General features: G+C 32.4%; 1 protein-coding gene across 2 annotated transcripts in view; it reads left to right on the forward strand.

Annotated features, from left to right (window-relative positions):
* Window positions 1-2,710: 2,710 nt before the first annotated feature.
* LOC142325468 (uncharacterized) overlaps window positions 2,711-23,417 on the forward strand; it is a 28,120-nt gene continuing 7,413 nt past the window's right edge. The window contains exon 1 of one of the 2 annotated variants that reach the window (XM_075367270.1): window positions 2,711-2,857. The gene's annotated coding sequence lies outside the window, so the exon portion shown is untranslated. Of the gene's footprint in view, window positions 2,858-2,878; window positions 3,562-23,417 lie in introns of those variants that run through there. The other variant, XM_075367269.1, reaches the window with a different exon arrangement.

A 23,417-nucleotide genomic window follows, 5' to 3' on the forward strand; every position in this document is an offset into this window, starting at 1 on the left:
AAAGTAGAAAAGTCGACTGTGCGCAAATTTCAAAGGTAATATCGACCGATCGATTAATTTAACAATAACAGGATTTGAAATATTTCGTTTTTAACTATGTTAATTTTATTTTCATTAATTCTTATCGGCGAATGGCGTTATTTGCGATAAATATGATACATGAGTATATCAAAGTAGAATCGGATGATTATACTTACCCATAAATATACTAAGTATATGAAGACAAACCCTTATTTAAATTTAAATAGCAGTTAAATTTATTGATTTTACAGAAATAAATTAAAATAACTTATAAAAAACTTTTTTTTTCTATACAAAAAAAATGATTTGCCTATGTACAGAACAAATATATTTTCCTCTAAGTCCTTTTGATTATTTTAAAGTAAAGTTAAGTCATTAATATCAAGTGAATTCGGAGTAGGGGCTTGTTAGTCTCTTATACTTACTGCAAATAGATTACCAGCAGTACACCTAAAAAATGTAGAAGGTTTTGCTAATGTTGGCCAGGGAAAAATCTTTAAAAGTCTCATTGGATTGTTAAAAAAAAAAAATGAACAGCTGTGTCATTGCCTTAAACCAGTGTTTCCCAACCTGTGGGGCGCGACCCCTAGGGGTGCATGATAACAATAAATGGGGAGTGCAAGCATATTGAAAAGAAAATATTATTAAAAAAATGTATTAATTTACTGAAAGGAAAGCAAAACAAAATACTCTAAGCGAGATGAAGGAGTTTAGTGAAGAAGCGAATTTCTAGGCATACATGTTTTTGAGAGTTCCAACGTTCAAGTCCTAGTTAAGTCAATTACGAGTATTTTTACATGGATCTGAGTACTAGATCGTACATACCAGTGCTCTTTGGTAGTTGGGTTTCAATTAACCACACATCTCAGGAATGGTTGAACTGAGACTGTACAAGACTACACTTAATTTACACTCATACATATCATCCTCATTCATCCTCTAAAGTATTATCTGAAAGGTAATTACCGGAGGCTAAACAGGAAAAAGAAAGAAAAGGCATACACATTTGACAAGATTAAGGTGATGTTACAAGTAATTACAGTGTGGACAGTACATGAAAACAAGAAATGGTTAAATGAATTACTATAAGACTATAAGTTAAAGAGAAAATGTACTAAATTTCATTCATAAATTTTTAGGGTAGTTTTATTTGTGAACAGTAAAGGTATTTGCAGTAAAAGAACTCTTTATACTTGTCTTATCTATTGTACTATTGTTGTCAAGACTAGTGGTTAAAAGTGTTAAGACTAGCTAGCGGTGATCCTAATGTCTTCTGTCAATGGTACTGAATGCTGGTTTTTGTTATTTATCTATCTATGAATAAATCTTGATGATTACTTTAAATTCTGTTTTGTATGTAATCACTGTCTGTTATTATTATTATTTTTTGTGGGGGTCACCTTAAAAGCAAAGTGTTCCACAGTAGACCTGCTACAACAGAAGAACTGAAGGCAAAGATCCGAGAAGCAATTGTGGAAATTCCAGTTGAGATGTTACATCAAACCATGAACAATTTAATGAAGAGACTTCGTGAGTGTTTATATAGAAGAGGAGGTCACCTGGAAGATGTCATCTTTAAAAAATAAATTAAAATGTATGTATCCTAAAATGACAACATTTGTACAATTACATGAAATAAAATTCATTTTCTAAAAAAAATTTTTCATTAACGTTATTTAATTTTTAAAATTTCCCGTTTCTTTGAATCACTCTGTATTAAACAAAATTAAAATTTTTTTTACTATGAAAATATTCACTATATACTAAAAATACTATCATCTGCTTGTAATCTACCCATCAATTTTAGTATTGACAAATGAAATTATACTATAATATTACATACAAGGAGACTGAGTGACTTTCACGATTATATCATATTAACTTTCTGTGTTGGTATAAAATGGTTTACATTTTAGAGCTACCTTATTCCAAATGTATAAATAACATGTGTTAATAAAATACGAGTTTATGATTGATTATTATATAGTGTAATCATTAATTTCTTGTAAGTACTTTTTAATATTGTTACCAATCACTGAATAATGTTTATGTAAACAAAAACTAGTATTGTTAAATACAAAATAAATAAGTGTACCATCAAAAAGAAATTTACAAACTTAATACAAAAAAAATTAAAATTTGTGTAATTATGTCTCCTTGGAAGTTCTTAAATTAAACACTCAAACTGAAGGATTTGAAGTTATAAAACATCAATGGTCACATTTAATAAAATGGTTTCAATAGTTCATTGAAATTATACTTGTTCAAATTATTCAAAAAGAAAAGGAATATTATTGCTGTTTATGAAAGTTGGTAGAGAGGAGTGAGTGAGAGAATCAGCTTTGATTTGTCTTGTTATTGAGTAATAATGAACTTATTTCACACTTTTCAAATTATATATTCTTCCAAATTCATTTAATTACTACAGATATTATAATATAATATTTTCAGTTAAGCTTGCAATGATCTTCAGTAAATGTTTGTGTTGTTCTTGACCTTGGAGTTGATATTATTACTGACAGTTAAAATAGAAGATAATGAATAGAGAATGTAGTTGTAAAGTACATTGAATTTGAATTATGTTTGTTCATTTAGTAATTCATTGTGTACTTGTGTGTTTTGTAAAGAGTGTGTTAAGATGTCATCTGTAAATATGTATTATTCTTATGATAGTCAGTGTTGATGGATTTGTGGCTGCAGCTTTGAGATTACCACAATTCCCCTGACTATGTATATTGAACTGCTTTTATTACACAATGGTTTACATCAGGCAAACAAAGATGCATAAACACTTAAAAGCCGTTTACAGCAAGATAAACTCTGCAGTTTCTTATTAGTAAGTGAAGCTTAATATTCAAATTTTCAGACAGAAAGTTATTAGTAAAACACAATAATTAAAATATGAAATAATAAAAAGTAGAATATATTTAATATATGATAAAATTAGAGATTACTGTATAACTCGTTTTATGAGCTTTTGTACTTAGGCTCATTATATGAGTCGTTCATTATATTTCCATAATGGATGTTTATTAACTACACATTAGCAAGTATTTTCAGCATAAGCCTAAAAATTGATTGATTCATTCATATGATATTCAGAATGGCTCTAGATATCTAGTACAGCTTTATTAAATCAGGGTCTGTGGAGAGCCATATATCTCACTGATGTACTAAGTATATCTGTTGCTCATTACATCACTGGATTACTAAGACAGGAGGATGTATTGTTAATTAGAACCCAACTACAAAATGGTGGCTTGGAGCTTGGAGACAGTACTGAGAGGTCAATTGAGTTAAACTGGTCAATGGTTTGGTCAGACCTTAAAATGCCATCCTTCTATACAGAAAGGTTCTACGCTACTTCAACATACAATTAAAACATAAAAAATAAAACTATCAAAACAGAATATAAACTGGGCTATGGTAATGGAAACTGCAAATGTTAATCCAAAAATGTTACATCAAATATAGAAGAGATCTAAAATATATACTGCTGTAAAGGAGTTAGTGGAATAAAAGAATAAATAAAATTTCCAGGTAAGACAGGCTTTTAAAAAAAATATTAATTTTAATGATTAACATGACACATATCAGAGATTATAAAATTAAAGTTGAATGTTACTATGTATATTCACGAAAGTTAATTTTGAATGCTGTACAATGCTGTAATCTAAAGTTATTGGTGATAATTTATAGATTTCCGTCTAGGTCTTTTGAAATCTTCAACTCTCAACAATTTAAAAAAAATTCTTAATAAATTTAGCGTCAAACTTTCTAAACAATTCTAGTCTTACAAATGTTAACTCAGTTTGAGGTAGCAGAATTAGATTTTTCTAACCTCTAGTTGACAAGAATTACAAGCATCTCATCACCTCCATTGACTATACATTAATAAATTTATCTAATGATAATTTTCAAAAATTAGTTTTGTGCAAATTACAATCTTTCAAACTGCAAAGGATTATTTATTAATGAAATCATGCAATAAGATTATTTGCAATTACTTGCTCTTATTGTTTATTAATGATCTCCTTCAAAATCTTGAACTATTCATCATTGTTATCCTCTTTGCTGGAGACAAGAGAATTTATTTACTTGGAGTGGATCTGGCAGGTTTGTGAATTTTTATAGGTGTGAATTTAGCATTGCTGGAATGTGTGCATACATTTGAGTGGAAGGAGAGATTTTTTCAGACCATTTGTTTCAAATTGGGTGTCTGATAATTATGAGGAATGTAAGGCATAACTCTTTCTATAATGCCTTGTTTTCAAAGTTTATTTGGAAGAGGGAACAAATGGAGTTATTCCAGAGAAAGATTGATTTGTATATGTCCATTGACTTAAAAAGGAAATTCTGGATGATAAAATGAATTATATTATAAGTATTCTACAAGGCAAGTATTCTTAAAACAAGGCAGAATGTAATGAAAATTACAAACCTGGTTGGAGTGGGAAAAGTGACTGGTTTGACAAAGAATATTTAAATGCTTGAAGGCAGAAAAAGTCAATACTGTAAAAAAATAATGGCTCTGATACAAACAGATTAAAATGTCAGAAAGGTAATAAAGTTTGGAAGAGTATTCATGTAGTAAAAAAACGGATTATATTGTAAAACTATTTTTACAGTGAACTCTGCTAATGACAGCAAAGACTTTTGGAAATTAGATAAGAAGTTTATGTGAGGTTATCTATTTACCAAAGGAAAGATATCACAAATCGGTAACGCATTTTAAGCATCTTTTCCATCAACCATTGAACAGCAATAAAATAAAAATTCTGATCCATCAGTAGCTGATCTTTAGTTAGTACAAAGAAACTAGGGTGGATGTTGAAATAAGTAAAAAATAATAAGGCTCCTGAAATGGACACAGTGCTTTTTGAGATTACAAATTTTCCTCAATGATGTTTAGAGCATCTCTCTGCTTTAACTAAATATTTCATTCAGAGGAAATTTTCTTGAATTACATTATTTTTTTAATTCGTTAAAAGGAAGTCTATATGATCTGGCTATCTAGAGAGGAATGGTTTTTAAATACTATAGGCAAGCTGGAATAAACTGAGTAATTGGGTAAAATTTATTAGTATACTAAAAGAATCCCAAGCAGGATTTAGAGCCAGTTGCTATGCAGTAGACATTTTTAAATTAATGAATTTAGTTAGACTGAAGCTCATGACCAAATGAATAAAGAATTATGACTTGTTCATTGACTTCTAAAACCTTTTTAGATACTGTGGATTGGCATGCTTTGTATAACTGTGAGTAATCGTAAGTCTATTGCAGTTAAAGTAAGAATTTTTACACAGTAATACAACAATGATGTTTTATGGAGCACAATTTTGGGGAGGGAAGAGTTTTCAAGAAGTGAAAAAATAAAATTTTATGAAGAAATTTTTTAAATTACCTCACTGTACATCCACAGAATATTTACATCTGGAAACTGGCTTGCTAGTGATATACTAGTATAAGTTACATTATGAGTATGTAATGTAGATAATGGAGAGACCTGAGCAAAAATTATAACTAAAGAAAAGATATGTAGAAATATAGCTAGTTCAGGAATATTGAAAATCTTAAGGCTAAATAGATAAATTTGATCATTGACCTTATGACTTAATGGAAGAATATGAATGAACTCATCAATAGAAGAATAAACTAAGTATAGTTCAGAGGAGAGTGGACATAGAATTGCAGAACCAGTTTATCCAAAAATTATCAGTGAGTACAGGGGATATAGATTTTTGGAGTTTGAAATGAAAAAAAAATTATTTAGTAGAAAGCTTATCATCAATCAACATTAGGCAGATATTTAGGGTGCAAAATGAGCAAATCTACCTTACCTCAAACCAATTTGGAGATGATTAACAGAGAAAATCTGTTCAATGTGAATCATGGAAAAAATTAAAAATGTTTTTTATTTATGTTTTTAAGTTTTTGAGAAGATTGCTAGGATGTAATATTTTAGACAAGAAACAGCTTTTATCAAAACATTGAGATGTCATGGTGAATCTTTGTAAAAATTCCTATAAATATAAGCACAGATTGTTAAGTGAATTCAACAATTTGGGGGTATGAAACTCAACTAACTAAGATTACTTGATTTTTTTTAACAGTTCTGTAAATATTTGTCATATTGTCATTTCCTAGAATGCACCATATGTCCCTTGGCAATTTAAATTTGTAATAGAAGGCTGCACAGCATATGCAGTCCACAAGGATGCAATGCACAGTCAAACGGCAGTCGGACACACAGTGTTGCGCTCTCTGCTGACATAAGGTGTCTGTGAGTAGCTTTGATATGTCCTAATTGCAATCAACACAGATTCACTTCCTTTTGGTGAATTTTCCTGCATGAAGAGTCCCATGGTAACACCATATCTTTTATGAGTCGTAGTTTATTATCCGTTGTAGCAGTCCAGTTATCTTGCTACCTTTTTCGAAGTGTATGTTTAATGGAATTATGAAATCAGTAGTTGTAACTCGAGTGGAGAAAGATGGTTGGCTATATGCATCTTTAGCAGCGGAATCCACACATTCATTATCCAGGATTCCCACATGGCTAGGGATCCAGTAGAAATTCACCTGTGTGTTTTGTGCCGATTTAATTTAGCAATTGTGTTATGTATTTTGGTGACAATAGGATGTCTGGAATACAAATCCTCTAATGCTTGTAGAACACAATTAGAATCATTACAGATAAGGATGTGATGATATTTTGATCTAATGATATTCAAAGCCATCTTGATGGCGTTCAGTTCAGCATTGTAGACACTTGTAATACCAGGTAGACCAAACACATAAGCTCTGTCATTTACAACAAAAGTACATCCTACAGTATCATTCTACTTCGACCCACCAGTGAATATTACTGCGTCTGAGTTTCTCTGATAAAATGTTTGCTAAAAGACGAGAGGAGTTGTTAATCATTTATTACATATGCTGGGGTTGTAATTAAAATTAATGGGGCCAAGTCTCCATGGAGGATATGTTGGGAAAATAGCTGGTGAGTCAAAATGCAGAAGATACATTAATCACCAGGTACGGATACCCATTGGTGCTGTATTACGTGGATGGTTTTCATACCGTTGGAAATGGGCATTTGCAAAGACTGCTTTAAGAACCCGGTGATTTGTTTGTCCTTTAAGACGGGCAGAGTAAAATGCTAGTAACTGGTCCCACCTTTCCCAAAGTGATGGCTCACCACAATCAACAAGTATGCTTGTGATAGGGCTTGATCTAAACGCACCAGTGGCAAGATGAAGAAAAGAGTGATGTACAGCATCCAACATCTTAAATGCGGTATAATGCGCTGAAGAGTTGATGATACAACAATAATCTAATCGGGATTGGACTAAAGAATAATAAAAACGTAACATACATGATTGGTCAGCTCTCCACTTGGTGTTGCTTAGAACCCGTAGCATACCTAGAATTTTTAAACATCTTGCCTTTAACTGTTTAATGTATTTGGCCTGGGTAAGATGACTGTTAAAAAGTAATCCTAAAAATTTAACGTCAGGAGAAATAGCAGTTGGCTCTCCATTGAGCAGAACTTATGGAGTAAAATAGTCTCGTAGGTGAGAAAAGATTACACATTTTGTTCTCTCGGGTCAGAACATGAAGCCGGTGACTTTGAACCAAGTTCCGAGGCAAGATATAGTGTTCTGTAGTAGTCTCTCAGCTGTCTATATATATATCTAAATATATATATATATATATATATAGAGCAAAATCATCAACAAATAGAGAACATGAAACAGGTGGTTGCTCACATTTAGTAATACTGTTGATGGCTATAGTAAACAAGGTGGCAATTAATATACTTCCTTGAGGCATTTCATTCTCTAAGGTGACGCTAGTTGACACAGAATCTCCAACATGAACACAGAATGAACGGTTATTTAGGAAACCCTAATGAAGGCAAGCATATTACCCAATCTCCCCATTCTCTGAGAGTATTTAGAATACCTCGTTAACAGGCTGTGTGTTACATACCCTCTTGATGTCAATGAAAATAGCGACGAGTTGCTGCGAGAATAGAAAGGCATTTTGGATAGTTGTTTCCAGTGATATCAGATGATCAATGGAAGATCATCCTTGGTGGAAACCACATTGTTCTAGAAATATCAGTGTGCTTCTCTAAATACCAGGTAAGCCTTCGGTTCACTTCATTAGTTTGCACAAAACGCTTGTCTAGGAGATAGTTGGCAGTCTGAGGAGCATCTTTGTCTCTACCAGGTTTAAGGACTGGTACGACAATTGCTTCTGACCAGATGGGATAGGTGGGTGGTGCTTCTGACCAGATAGGTGGGAAGACTTGCATGGAGAACAAACCATTATGCATATGCAATAAGTGATGAATGGTCGAATTGGGAAAGTTTGAAAGTATACTGAAATGAATATTTTCAGTTTCAAGGGAGGTGTCACGTGCGTTTCTTAATGCATGTGACAACTTGCTGATTGTAACGGAAGTATTTAATTTGTCGAACCAATCACTGATTTATAACTGTATTTTTTCCATTTGTATCTTACATATCTGAAATTCATTCATTAGTATATGATAGTTAGGGGACACCAAATGAAAACAAACAGCTTGGTTAGTTGCGACTGCAGAAGATGACATAAGGAGTTCTCTTTCATGAATAAGGCCGAAGATAGACTGTTTGTGGGATCCACAAATTGCACAAAGTGTTTTCCACACATCAGACGTGGGAGTAGTGCATGAGATGGTAGTGGATGAGAGGTGTCTGCGTAATTCCTGCATGACATTCTTCTAGTTCGTATGAATATTCGACAACATTCCGCTCTATCTCTGTGATATAAATTTAGATGTTCATTTGTAGATCTACAGTTGAATTTATGCAGAGCCTGCCATCGTTTCTTAATCGCTTTTTGGCAATCATCATTCCACTAGGGAATGGAGGGATGCCTTGGACTTCCTGATGTTTGTTGAATGAATCTACTAGCATTCTCGAGTATCAGGGAGGTAAAAGAGGAAAGTTAATGTAGTGCATAAGCACTACCGTCATATTGTAATGGGAAGGCTTTATGGTAATTATTCCAATTTGTTCTTTCAATAATTCATTTTCGTGGTGTTTTGTCATCACGTGGTCGGCACCAAAAGCAGTGATAATTGGTTTATGGTCACTGCTGTGTAACTGATCACAAACAGACCATTTAATACAAGAGAATAAACTTGATGAGCATAAGAAGTCAGTGTTGGATAAAGTACCAGTTGATGATGACATAAACATGTGTGATCCATCGTTCAGTAGAGGTCCAAATCCTGTCTCACTCTGTTTATGATATTTCCTCAAGGGGAACAGATTGTAGAGCCCCATGAAATATGGTGTGCATTAAAGTTTCCTACTATTACTGATGGAGGTAGTATTTAGACGAGGAGATTATGTATATCTAATGTATCAAACTTGGAGTTCAGTGAGAGGTATAGATTGCAGATTTGTAATTTGAACGGGACAAAGATCTCTATGGTGACTGTGGGGATCTGGGTAGCTAATGGTATTCTTGTAACCAGTACCCCATCCTGCATGAAGATAGAAATCCCACCACTTTCTCTACTACCATCTTTTTATTCATACACATTACCCCTACCATTCAGATCTATCACTCTCTCTTTCTGTTAGACTTCCTCATTCTACATAATTAATTTTGCCACTCTATGTACGCATGCAAATACAATACACACAGACACACACTCAAATGCAAAAAAAAGCATTGATAATTACTATATTATCTATCTATTTTTTTACATTTCTATTTCTATTTTTTTTTTTTTTTTAATAAATGAAATTTTTTATTAATCATATTTTTATGTATTATATAATTTTATTTATTTGATCAAGAAAACATATGATTATGAGGGAAAGAAATGAAAAAAGGCACCAATTTTTTATTTTATTTAGGTTATTCTTCGGATAGAATTTCTGTTAGTGGCTGTCACCAGTTACATCATTGAAATATCGACATAATCACAATCGGTAGTGTTTTCGTCGCTGGAATCATTCGCTGATATAACGAAATTTTCAATGATATCTCCCATCAAATCATCATTTTTCCATTAATTTTCTTCAATGTGTTTCTCATGTCTGCAGTTTTTATTCCAGTCTTCGTTCACAGAATTAATGTCTTCTCGTTTTATGTCTTCTAAGTATGTCAAGACAAATCTCCGGACACGTTTTTTCTCTCAGTAATCTCTTTATTTTTGTCTGAGCAAGTTCAATGGCGTTTCTATACACACATCTATATGGTAGAAGTCTCAAAACGGAATGGCCATTCAAGCCTAATATTTCATCGATCCTTCTTTTCATTTTGGCATTGTTCAATCAATGAGTGTGCTCAAATTTTCGTATCTTCTTATTCTTTGAAAGCCAGCTTTTCATTTCAGCTTTGTTAATGTTCTTTGATGGTTTCTTATTTATCTGGACGGTGTGATAAGGTGCATTGTCTAAAAGATTACGCTTTACGCTGGAAGATTTGGTATTAACTTTTCACTAAGCCATTTTTCGAAGTTCTCTGAATTCATCTGGCCGTGATAATTGCCAGATGATTGACCTGATTTTAAAATAAGTTCTGCATCTTCAATAAAGCCATTTTTTGTACCGGCATGAACAATAAAATTCCTGTTGAACTAGTAAGGGTCATCACACCTTCTATATCCTCACTTTGCCAGCATTTATTGAAGGTCAAATTATTATCGACCCACGACTCGTCTAGGTAAACGGTAAATCTACTTTCCAATCTATATTTCTTAACAGAATGTAAATATCTTCCCCACCAATTCACGATTTCTTGTTGCTCAATAATTAATTTTCTTCTGTTAATGCACTTTTTTCACCAAAAGCTCATTTATTTAACAATCTTCTTAAATAATGAACTCCGTACCGAAAATTAATTTTTTTCCTTACGGCCGGTAACAGTTTCGATTTCCTCTTCATCACATATATAGATTATTTTTCTATCTCTGTGGCTTCACTCTGCAGTTTTCCCTTTTTTCGTTTCGATGTCATTCTATAAATTACAGCAATTAAATGATAAATTTAAATATAAAAGACCGTAATAACTGCATGACAGAGTTTTCCCCCAAGACAAAGAATATAAGAAATGAAGAAAGAATATAATTATAATCGAGACGATTATAATAGGTTCACGAAGTAAACTGAGGGTTTTCCTCTGTTTTTGTCAACCGAACTGTCGGCTGACATAGGCGGGACGGGGGAGCAGGGCTTGTTGTACTATCTAACCAGATGACATCAACCGTTTACTAATAACATGACACATTTGTATATAAAATACAAATACAAAAGACTAGTATAGTACAATAGCAGAGCACTAGACATAGTAGTTGCGGGGGGGGGAGGGCAAACTTTGAGCTCACATATTGTACTGCAATAGAAAGAAAAGGCAGATACAAGCTATTACACGGATCTGAACGCCACGAGTGTCGTCAAGCAACCGCGAGAACTGAATGAAAAGAAAACGACCGCGGATGTTCATTGTTTGAATAGTAGAGTTATTATTGGAATTCCCCAAGAAATGAATAGATATTTTTCTTTTTTTAGTTATACTTTGCTTCTAAAAAGGAGTAAATTGGAGTTTTTTGCACCTATATTTTCTACGTTAACAGGTCTTCAAACCACAATAAATATTTTTTGGTCATTACACTTCAGTGATCTGTGGTAACAAAAAATACTATTTAATTTAAAAAAAATTTATTTATTTAAAAATATAAAATCTTGGGCTGAATTAATTTACACTATCATATACTCGTTTTTCACAACCATAATTTGTACTTACCTAATGCTGCTATTAATTGTTTTCTGTGTTCTTAATGCTAACAAATAGTAATACGATTTGAATATTTTTGAAGAAATTTGTTTTAAATCATAAGGAAATTGGATAAAATATGTTTCTTTGAACGTCTGGAAGTATTTTCAAAAATGAATTCCATAACTTGGCCAGTGTAGCCTAATAAATTATGCAATTCATTGCTGGCTTTTTACGTCCTTGTACGAAGTAAAGGAAGTATTGTGATCGCGAATAATTTTGGTTTCCAGATTTCAGCGGAAGTATCCATTTTGACCATCCCTGAATTGATTTTGACTAGTTTCGATGTGACGTCTGTACGTACGTATGTATCTGGCAAAACTAAAAAATGATTAGCAGTAGGATGTTGAAATTTTGGATTTAGGGCTGTTGTAACATCTAGTTGTGCACCTTCCCTCTTGATTGCAATCGACTGAACCAAAAGTGTCAAAAAAAGCCCAAAATTCAAAAAAGAATTGGATTTTGGACTTTTTCTTAACTGTAGTAATTAGTCCTCGTTGAGAGTTTTTCAACAATCTATAAGTGTTACTTATTTTCATTGGTTCCAGAGTTATAGCCAAACGAAATTTTAATTAATGAACTATTTGGATCTTTGTAGGGGAAGGCACATCGGTTTGAATCAGACTTCATCTCCCTTTTTTTTTAACATTTTTTTAAAATTTAAATATACTGATTTATTAATAATTATTAACCTCTGATTGTAAAAAAAGTTTTACGATAAATAATAATTCATTAATAACAGAAAAAAAATATATGAAAAATATCAGAAGTTATTAATGAAATAAAATTTTATGTACTTTTAATTTTTTAAAAATGTGTATATGTAACTTAATAGACGTACAAGGAAGTCATGTAGTGAACATATCAGATTTTTTACTAATATAACCTAGGATATAATTTAATGAGGAAGATAAAAAAGTCAAAAAATTTTTTAATTTGTATTATTTATAACTTGCTTTGTAAGTTATAAGGGAGACTTAGTAAGTCAATATATCTTCATTTTCTAGAATTTGTTAATAGCTGCTTACTATTCATTGTAATGTATACATTAGCAATGGAGAGCAATGATGGTGTCGGAAATTATACACATTTTAATATTTAACTTTAAAAATAAATTTGAGTAAGATTTAATAAAGATTTTTTATTGCTAAAGAACTTAATATTATTCAAAATTTTAATATTTTTTTTGACATTATGATAACCTGAGTAATATTTAATATCTGTTAATTAAAATGAGTAAAAAAAAAAAAAAAGTCTTGTTATTATGAAACTAAGCCAACAGACAACAAAAGGTTAAGAGATTAACAGCATTTTTATTATATATAAAACAGGGAACGATTAGTAGTTTAATAAGTAGTACCACTTGATTATAATATGTGCTATAACCCTCATGAAGTATATCCGTAGACAGTCAATTTATTTATGTTTTATCAATAAAGGAAGCCATAATGTTCATACTTTTACATTATTTTATTTTTATTTGAAATTTTCTAATTTTAATATAAACAGCATTTCAATTTACCCATATTCTTTCATTTAACAAGTGAATATCTGTGCGCTTTTATTTTCTCAGTATTTCATTTGTAGATTAAATGTTTAATGAGTTTGAAACAATTTTTTTTTAATACACCTCTTAACACCATATTGTGTTGTGACCAGACAAAACTTTGCTGTTTGGAGTTCTGTGAAGTTTAGAGGGTATCTGAGAGAAATATGGTGTTACAATTTTTGGTAATGATAAAATTTGATTCTACATTGTACAATAATAATAATAATAAATGTCACATTTATCTCAGTATTTCAAACTTAAAAGTTGTTTTATATCAGCTAAAACAGTAATGCAAGTCAAAAATAAATAAACAACTTTTAATCACATCAACTAAAGAAAATAGCTTCTTATGCTCTGATCCCCGACAGGGAGTGTTATTCTTTAAGACTTTGGAGTTTAGTGTCCTCTTGGGCCTAGCCTCTTTCTTTTTTTTCTTTTTTCCTGTTTATACTTTGGGAATTACCATTCAGGTATTACTTCAGAGGATGAATGAGGGTGTAAATGAAGTGTAGTCTTGTACAGTCACAGTTCAATCATTCCTGAGATGTGTGGTTATTTGAAACCCAACCACTAAAGAACACCGGTATCCACAATCTAGTATTCAGATTTGTATAAAAATAACTGACTTTACAAGGTATGAATCCTGGAACTCTTGACTTCTAAATCAGCTCATTTCGGAAGATGCATTCACCACTAGACCAACCCGGTGAGTTAAATGGGCCTAGCCTCTGCAGCTTGGCTTCCCATTACACACAGAGCCACAGAGCTGTAGAACACTTTACAGTACACACATAATCTACACCAATTAAAACATGCATAAGGATGTATGTTGTTGTGCACATACATAAGAATGTTGAACACCTTACAAAATGCAACCGTAACCCAAGGTGAAAACTATTGTGTCGATGGATGTATGGCTGTACGTAGCGAGTCTTGAATGATGACCTCTGGACACCTGAGCGAACACAGTTGTATTTAGCTATAGCCTCTGTACTCGGCTCTGTTGTACGGGCTCTGCAGAGATGGTTCTATATTTCTCCGGTTATTTATGGGACCAAGATTAGTACTCCACAGATATACTCCATGATGGTTGGGGTGGTCCATCTGAAAAACCATCAATATTTTGTGAAAAAAATCTCGATCAACTTTGTCTGATGACGATAACTGTTCCGAGGTAAATAATAATTTAAATGGTGACAGATCACACCTGCAATATGCAAATATCAGATTTATAGTTCTACGCAATAATCAGCAAGGTCATAAGGTTTCACCTTTCCTGATCAATAAGGTAGTAATTGCCTCAACGGCTCTTCTAAGAACATAAGAAAACTGAGAGATGAATCACCTACTAATAAAGAATTTCAATGATGAGCAGAGTCGATCGCTCTTACGATACGCTCGAATATGGGCGATATAAGTATTAGTGCAGTACTTCATAAAAGGTTAATACTAGCCGAGGAGTAATTTTTGCCGGGATCTTCTTGAGATGGACGTTAGCGAAATTGCCGAAGAACTTCGACCCCAAGGTGTTATAAAGGTGAAGAGAGTAATGAAACGTCAGAGTGGGATGGAAGAACTTAACCCACCGGGTTGGTCTAGTGGTTAACGCGTCTTCCCAAATCAGCTGATTTGGAAGTCGAAAGTTACAGCGTTCAAGTCCTAGTAAAGCCAGATATTTTTACATGGATTTGAATACTAGATCGTGGATACCGGTGTTCTTTGGTGGTTGGGTTTCAATTAACCACACATCTCAGGAATGGTTGAACTGAGAATGTACAAGACTACACTTCATTTACACTCATACATATCATCCTCACTCATCCTCTGAAGAATTATCTAAACGGTAGTTACCGGAGGCTAAACAGGAAAAAGAAGAAGGGATGGAAGAACTTACTCCCTTCCTTATTTTAACCTTCAACCTTCCCATACCACTGGAAAAAATTAAAGTAGGATACCTGTCGGTTAGAGTACAACCATTCATCCCTAACCCACGGTGATGTTTCCAGTGTCAAAGGTATGGTCATACCACAACTTCTTGCCCGAACACTGCAATATGTGCTATTTGTGCAAAAGGAAGGCCACATAGATACTGAATGTCAGGAGGAAGAAAAATATATCAACTGCGGAGGATCGCATTCTGCTCGCTTGGGAGAATGCCCAATTTTTAAAGAAGAAAAAGCAATTCTCAAAATTTGTACGGAGCAGAAACTATCGGTTCCGGCCGCACGAAAAAAAAACACAAAAAGACATTGAACTCCCGGAACCTAGTTAAATCAGACGTCTTTTTTGCTACCGCTACATCAAGCCAAGCCCTACCAAATGTAGTTAATAAAGTGTGAAACCTGCAGTGAATTAAAACAGCTCGTTCAGATTTTGTCTGATCAAGTTGCCTCGCTTACAGCAGCTATTTCAGAGCTAAGTAAGAGTAAAGGCAAGAAAAAAGGTTTATTAGTGGAAAGACCGACAGTAGTTTATCGAAAATCACTTTAATCCCTACACCGCCAAATAGAATCTCCGCTGCACCAGATACGCATCAAAGTAAAAAGATCGCTTTAAGGAGATCTATCAAAAAATCAACGCCTGATACTGTATCTCCAGCTTCATGGGCTTTCAAATCCCCACCACCATCTGGAGGATATAGTATATCTGGAGGTATAGTAAGTGCCCGAAGAAGCCAAGTACTTCGGAAAAGTTATAAACACAAAAAAGAAAAACCGAATAATATTCGACAAATCTACACTCAATGTTATTTACAACAGAAAATCAGAATCACCTATAAATAAATTTTATATAGTTGTAATTCTATATCTATAGTTACTTTCATCTGTGAACATTATTCAATGGAACGTTCGAGGTCTTCCTTCCCAGTTTGAAGATGTATTGATACGCGCACAAGAACCTTTAGTAATGTGCTTCCAGGAAACGCATTTTCTACAAGATGCAGTAACCCAGTGTGTGCGCGTTGTGTGTGTGTGAGAGTATTTGCACGCGCGCGTAGAATGATAAAATGAATTAGGTAGAATGAGAGTGAGAGAGAGAGAGAGAGAGAGAGAGAACCAGCCGATTCCATAACCTAGTAATCATTCCAGCTCGCAACAATAGTAGTGCAACTACTTTACAAAATTATTTTTATATCAGTTTTATCTTGGATAGATTTCTCATTCAAAAAGACAAACTGAATCAAGTTCTGGAATCTGCGACAGCAATCATGCCAGCGCTATTTCAAGTAATGTGAGCGAAAATTACTGTATGAGCCTTCAGGATTCTCAAAAACGAGCTGTGCTTCGAAAATAGAGTGATGGATAATTGCAATGTAATTTTACGTGAGATGGAGATGAACATAAACAGATACCTGAGTGCCTTATATGTGGAAGTGTTTTTTAAATCAGTCGGTGGTCCTGAATAAACTTAAAAGACATTTAGAAAGTAATTATTCTCATATTGATTCTAAACCAAGAGAATATTTTGAACGTCTTTTGAAGTCACAAAATAAAACCTCTGGTGCATTAATAAGACGCATAAAGCGTTGTATGCTTCATATGCAGTATCTGAGTTCCCAACAGAAAAAACCTCATACTGTAGACGTGGAATTAATATTACCAGCCGCAAAAAAAGCTGTGAAAATAATGTTTGGTGATGCAGCGGAAGAAGAAATATCCAAAATTCCGTTATCCAATAATACCGTTAGCAGCAGAATAAAAGATGTATCTCATGAAGAAATATACATTTTTGACCATCCCTAAATCCAATTTGACTAGTTTCGGCGTGACGTCTGTACGTACGTATGAATCGCGCATAACTCAAAAACGAATACCCGTAGGATATGGAAATTTTGGATTTATAACTGTTGTAACATTTAGTTATGCTCCTCTCCTTCTGACTGCAATCGACTGGACCACAAGTGCCCAAAAAGCCAAAAAACAAAACATTTGAATTTTTTTCTTAAATGTAGTAGTAAGCCCTCATTGAGAGCTTTTAGAGATATATCATAAGTGATACTTATTTTCACTGGTTCCAGAGTTATAGCCAAATAAAATTTTATTTAATTAAATATTTGGGTCTTACAAGGGGAAGGTACATTGGTTCGAATTCAACTTCATCTCCTTTTTTTAACTTTTTTTTTAATTTAAATATATTGATTTATTAATAATTATTAACTTCTGAATGTAAAACGACTTTTACAATAAATAATAATTCAATAACAAAAAAAAAAAGAAAAAATATCAGAAGTTTTTAATGAAATAAAATTTGATGTTCTTTGCATTTAAAAAAATGTGTATATGTAGTTTAATAGGCGTACAATGAAGTCATGTGGTTCCACATCAGATTTTTTTTTTCTTTGTAAAATTAAATGTATAATTGAACATTTAAAATTAATATTTTTTCTTTATTTAATTACATACCCAAATGAGATATTAATAAAATTAAATAAATAAAAAATTATTGAATATACTCGTATAATAAAAAGATAATCGAATAAAAATAGTCAGAAAATGGTATGACAAAGTATTTAAGTGGTATAATTTATTGAACATCATATTCAATGAATGAAATATTACAACACTTTAGATTGTCCATCTTAAAAAGTTTAGTATGCAATCAAATAATTTATTTGATAACGTACTTCATTTTGCACGACAGGAAAAATATATTTAAATAAAATCAGATCGTCTTTTTTGTGGTATAAATAAATTATATGTAATATTTACTAACAGTATAAAATTATTATTTAATAATAATTTTTAATTATTATTCGATTGGAAACTTTCATTACAATAACTTAGTTATCATTGATTCAAGTGTATGAGAAAATTATATTTAAGTCAATTTTTAAATTCAACCGATAAATTGTTTTATTAAGAAGTGAGTATAAAAGTTAGATTAAAATGATTAGATGAAAATTACAAATTTAAAGAAAAATTATTTCATAAATTTGTATTTTCTAAAGACCATGTTCATCAGTAGACAATTCTGTCTGAGCCTTTCTGCCAGGCTTCTTTTTATGCATACCTCCTGCCTGTTGATCTCCAATTTGCACCAGTCTTCTTCTTTTTAGCGTAGATTGGATCAACTTCAATTTACAATTGTTACTCTGACCAGATTACAAGTTATCATTGCATGAGTCAATATTGGAACACATGCATTAAACAGACAGTTTCATTCTTGTAGGCGATGAACCTTTTGTTCTAGTTAATTAAATCTCACTATGAATTACAGTATTGTCATTTTTACACTCTTATTGTCAAATATTAGATGTATTAGATCAGTGATTTCCAAAGTATGCGCCGCGGCGCCCCGGGGAGCCGCAGCCTCTTTACAGGGGCGACGCAAAATATTGTAAAAGTTTCATAATTAATTTAACCAAAACATTTATAATTATTAATTTAATGTTAATAAAGTTAAAAAATAACGAGGATACACGAGTTTTATTTACGTCTCTTACTTACGAGTAGTCATACTTTTACTTAGGCCTGGGTGCCATATTTTAATTAATAAATTTGAATAATTAAATAATAATGAAAAATGTTAAATTGATTAATAATTATTAGTTATTCAATAAATTATGAAATAAATTTAATTTAATAACAGTAAAATAAGTGTAAATAAAGATGTATTGTGATGTAGTGGAACCACTATTATGAAAAATTAATTTCTTTTTTCTAATCTATCTTATTTTTCATTATCAAATATTTTCCTATTTTTGAAAATCGATTATTACTTTAATTGCTTTGATACTAGCAGTTTTTCTTTAACTTTTGAAAATGGAAGTTTACTTTCATATTAGAACGGCAGACATCATCTCATATTCAGACTGGCAGACACTAGAAATGAAACTTTGAATACTAGATCGTGGATACCAGTGTTCTTTGGTGGTTGGGTTTCAATTAACCACACATCTCAGGAATGGTCCAACTGAGACTGTACAAGATTACACTTCATTTACACTCATGCATAACGTCCTCATTCATCCTCTGAAGTATTATCTGAACGATAATTACCGGAGGCTAAACAGAAAAAAAAAAGACTGGCAGACACAATCGAGGTTGAAGCGCGCCGCCTGTATGCAGAATGTTTTCCTAATAACGTTTTGCTGAGTTAAAACATTTTTGAAACTCACCATAAGAAATTAAGAGAAACCAGAACTTTTCTAGTAGAGCATATGATAGAAGACCATGAAGTACAAGAACGCTGGAGTTGAAATAACGTATATTGGAAAATATCTATGAAAATCTGGAGGAATGAAATCTGGAAAATCGTTTCGTGTGAGCATGTTGATTATATAACTTCGGAGAATATGCGAAGCCAACAGCTGCTTCCATTACGTGTACAAAGAACAACTAAATGTACAAAGGACAACTAAACCACAATAATGTTTATTAATGAAGCCGGATTCAACCGAAATGGAATCATCAATTTTTACAATAATCATCGCTGGCCGTAAGAAAATCCTTATTATGTAATCAAAGTTTCAGTCAACATTTTCAATAAATTTTTGGACTTATCAGCGATTCACAGATTGGTCCAAATTTCCAACTACAAGACTGATCGGTGAGAATTTTACCACCTCCTAAAAAACTTCTCTCGAATTATTTGGATGAAGTTCTTCTAGTAACTAGGGATAATATAAAGTTACGCGCGATGTTGCCTCATTAGATTTCATTATCAACGTCCGCCAGTAATCGGCCGATTATTTACCTTAAAGGTGGATTGGTCTTGGAAGACCACTAACATGGCTCACAAGATTATATGATCTTGCGAGGCAATATTACGGTACAAACCGATAGATTTTTACCTTTAAAGAAACCTAAAAAAGTGTGTTTTACAGATTACCTATTCTCAGTGTTAAAGAACTTAGCAGAGCATTGAAGAACGTTTTCACGTACTTACCTAGAGATTTTTGAAAAAGTGAGACAATCGTTAAATCGTCGTCTACATTTACTCTCGGAAAATTAAAAATAAAACTGTTTAAATTCTCTTCAAATTTCAACTAAACCGTCTTTTATCGTAATCGCGTAAATTTATTAAATCCCAATGTATTCCTATAGTGATAAATAATTTTTACTTCATGTCTTTGTTTAGAGTGGATTGTTGTGTAATCGGGCAAACTGTGTTAATAAAATTAATATTTTTATTTATTTATTTTAAATAAATCAAAAGGCTGAAGTTCTACAATGTAGATATAACGTTTTGCAAGTCAATTTATTTCCAATAAATCAATTAGCCGTTATTTAGCATCGAAAGAATGAAAATATTCAAGCTTAATTCAAATTAATTAATTTAATAATGTTGGAGATTAAATTGTACTGAAAATTATTAATTTTTTCAATAATATATTTAAAAGGAAATAAGGTTTAATTTATTTGTAGTTAAAGGCTTAATATTTTAGCTAATACATTGTCTTTTAAGAAAATTAATGATTATCGAGATATAAAAAATTGATGTGGCCCCCATTTTAAAATTTGTTAATATGTATATATACTGTAATTTTACATTTATTATAGAGTTTGATTTCAAATGGGCAGCAAATATTTGTAGTATAATAATTTCTCAATCTTATCTTGAAATATAATAAACCTTTCTTAAAAACATCAAATGGTCGATAGAAGAAAAAGTAAGGAGGGAAATTAAAGTTTGTTCGTAGAACACTTTTGTCCATTTTGGCATTTAAAATCTGAAAATGAATAGCCAGATATACGTTTTTTGTTGTACTATTCGCGAAAGAAGAAGAAACATGAAATATATCTTTAATGATTACTTATTGACCAATTCATGCAACCGAGGTGGTCATCCTATTCATATAAATTTGGACTTACTACTCCTGATTAGGGCTGCCAAGGCTTTGTTATGTAGCCAATAGCATTTATGAAATTAAAATCAATGTTTGTGCTGAGAGCCTATTTTGTTCAGTATGATACAGAGTATGTATACATTATCACTGTAATAATAATTAATTTAATTTGTACAGAAAAATCACCCTTTCTTATATCCGTAGAATAATTTAAATGGCAGTCTTTTCAGAGAAGACTGAGAAGTGCAATTTCCTGAAACACAATATTTTTTCATCTGTTAAGGTGTGTTTGTATAAAGTTAACTAGGACTCATACTTAACTGTTTATCAGTCATGACTTATCACTATTCATTTTGACGTACACACATATGAATCAATTTAAAACTCTATATATAGTTAAATATTTATTTATAACTTCAATATTTATTCTATTTTTATTGCTTATATATCAGTAACTTTAAAAATATATTTTTAATTAAGTTGAAAATTTTTTAAGAATTTGCAAAACGAATGTTTCCTCACAAATAATTTTATTAAAAATTATTCAATTTCCAAATCTAAATAGTTTTTAAAATCTATTTGTATTTTACATGAAAACTAAATTTTTTTCTGGTAGTTCATGGCCTCATGTCATAATTAATTTCTGGCTGACAAGTCCTATGAGTCATATCAACTAAACTCTAACATTTATATTAAAACAGTAATACTAGGTTTCTCATCCAATTAAATATAACAGGATTAGATAATACCATGAATCAAAAAGAACGACTCAAGAAAAAAAGAAAGATTAAGAAGGTGTGATGTACGTACAGATGAATTTCGGCGCTGATTCTTAAATAATTAAAAGTTATTAGTTGATGTTATTATCAGTTCTTTATTATATTTGAAAATACCTTTGTATGTGTAAATTGAATATTTAATATACTTGAAATATTAAATGAATTATTTATATGTTATTAAATGTTTATTATAATTGAATTATGAACTGGAACTGTTACTGAATGCGATTGTACAAGAATTATGCGATTGCCATTTGCAGGCGACTGGCTGGAACAGAACAAAAGTGACGAGCGAAAAATGAATGACCACAAGAGGAATGGAATGGAAAGTTGGCGGGAGTTTATTTCTACCTACTTATCGCAGAACCTGGACAGAGTCCCTTGCTGCTGGATGATTCTAATCGGGCTTGTTTTTTTAAAAGGGTTATTTTAAATGGCGGGTCTATTTTTTTAGTTTTGTTTATTTTTAGTGATTTTAAGACGGATTTAGTCGCCTTCCAATCCGTTGTTGAACCAGCGTTATCGAACCCATTTTATGGGCCGACCGCGGAAGGCTAGGCTTATGAAGCCTGTCCTCCCGACGTAATTCCCCTTCAGACCGTCTACTGAAGTCCTTTCGGTGCTAACGCTTCATAGGCTAGCAGGAATACGCCACAACGGGGCACTAACTATAAGGAGGGAGCATTGCGACCCCTACTCCGGAGGAGTCGCAATTGCTGGTTTATTTTACTCTACTTGCAAGTTTTAAAAAGGAGAGGTTGTGTAGAAGCTCTTCATCCGCTTCTGCTATGGCTGCCCTTCAGGACGCATCTCTGCTGGGCTCTGTTCCGGACTCCAGTCCGTGATGTTGAGACGAGTAGTGGGTCTTCCTTCATCTTCTTCTTCTCCCTCTTCTTCTTCCGAAGACCTCTTCATTCTTCTTTGGCCTGCACTTTCCAAGAATTGGAATCGGATAACCGAAGTTACATACCGTTAACCTTGAAATTCCCGAGGCCCCGAAGGGCTGAACGGGGGAAAGTGCAGGTTTCTTCCTTCTTCCGTGCTGTCCGTGGCTGCTGGGCTTGTGACTGCTGGGCTGATGGCTGCTGGGCTCGTTCCCTCTTTCTTCTTTCTTGAAAGGAAAGATAATAGGGAACTTACAAAATGGTGATACCTATTCGCGATCGCGGTTTTGGGGCGGCGGTTTTCTTATTGGATGCATGTTTTATCTTGGTTTCTAATTGGTAAAGGTTGTTTGGCAATGTATATGAAAATTCTTCATTTCAGATGTACTCAGGTTATGCTGAAAATGAATTTATAATACAAAGTATTCCAAAAATTAACAAAATGTAATTTTTTTACTTTTTTAAATGTTAGTGCATAATTATTTTTGTAATTTCAAGTAGTACTAATTACATCAATATTTTAAACTGTAATAGTTGTATTTATTTTAATT

Source organism: Lycorma delicatula, chromosome 5 (assembly GCF_047948215.1).
Source record: "Lycorma delicatula isolate Av1 chromosome 5, ASM4794821v1, whole genome shotgun sequence".
Lineage (NCBI taxonomy): Eukaryota > Metazoa > Arthropoda > Insecta > Hemiptera > Fulgoridae > Lycorma > Lycorma delicatula.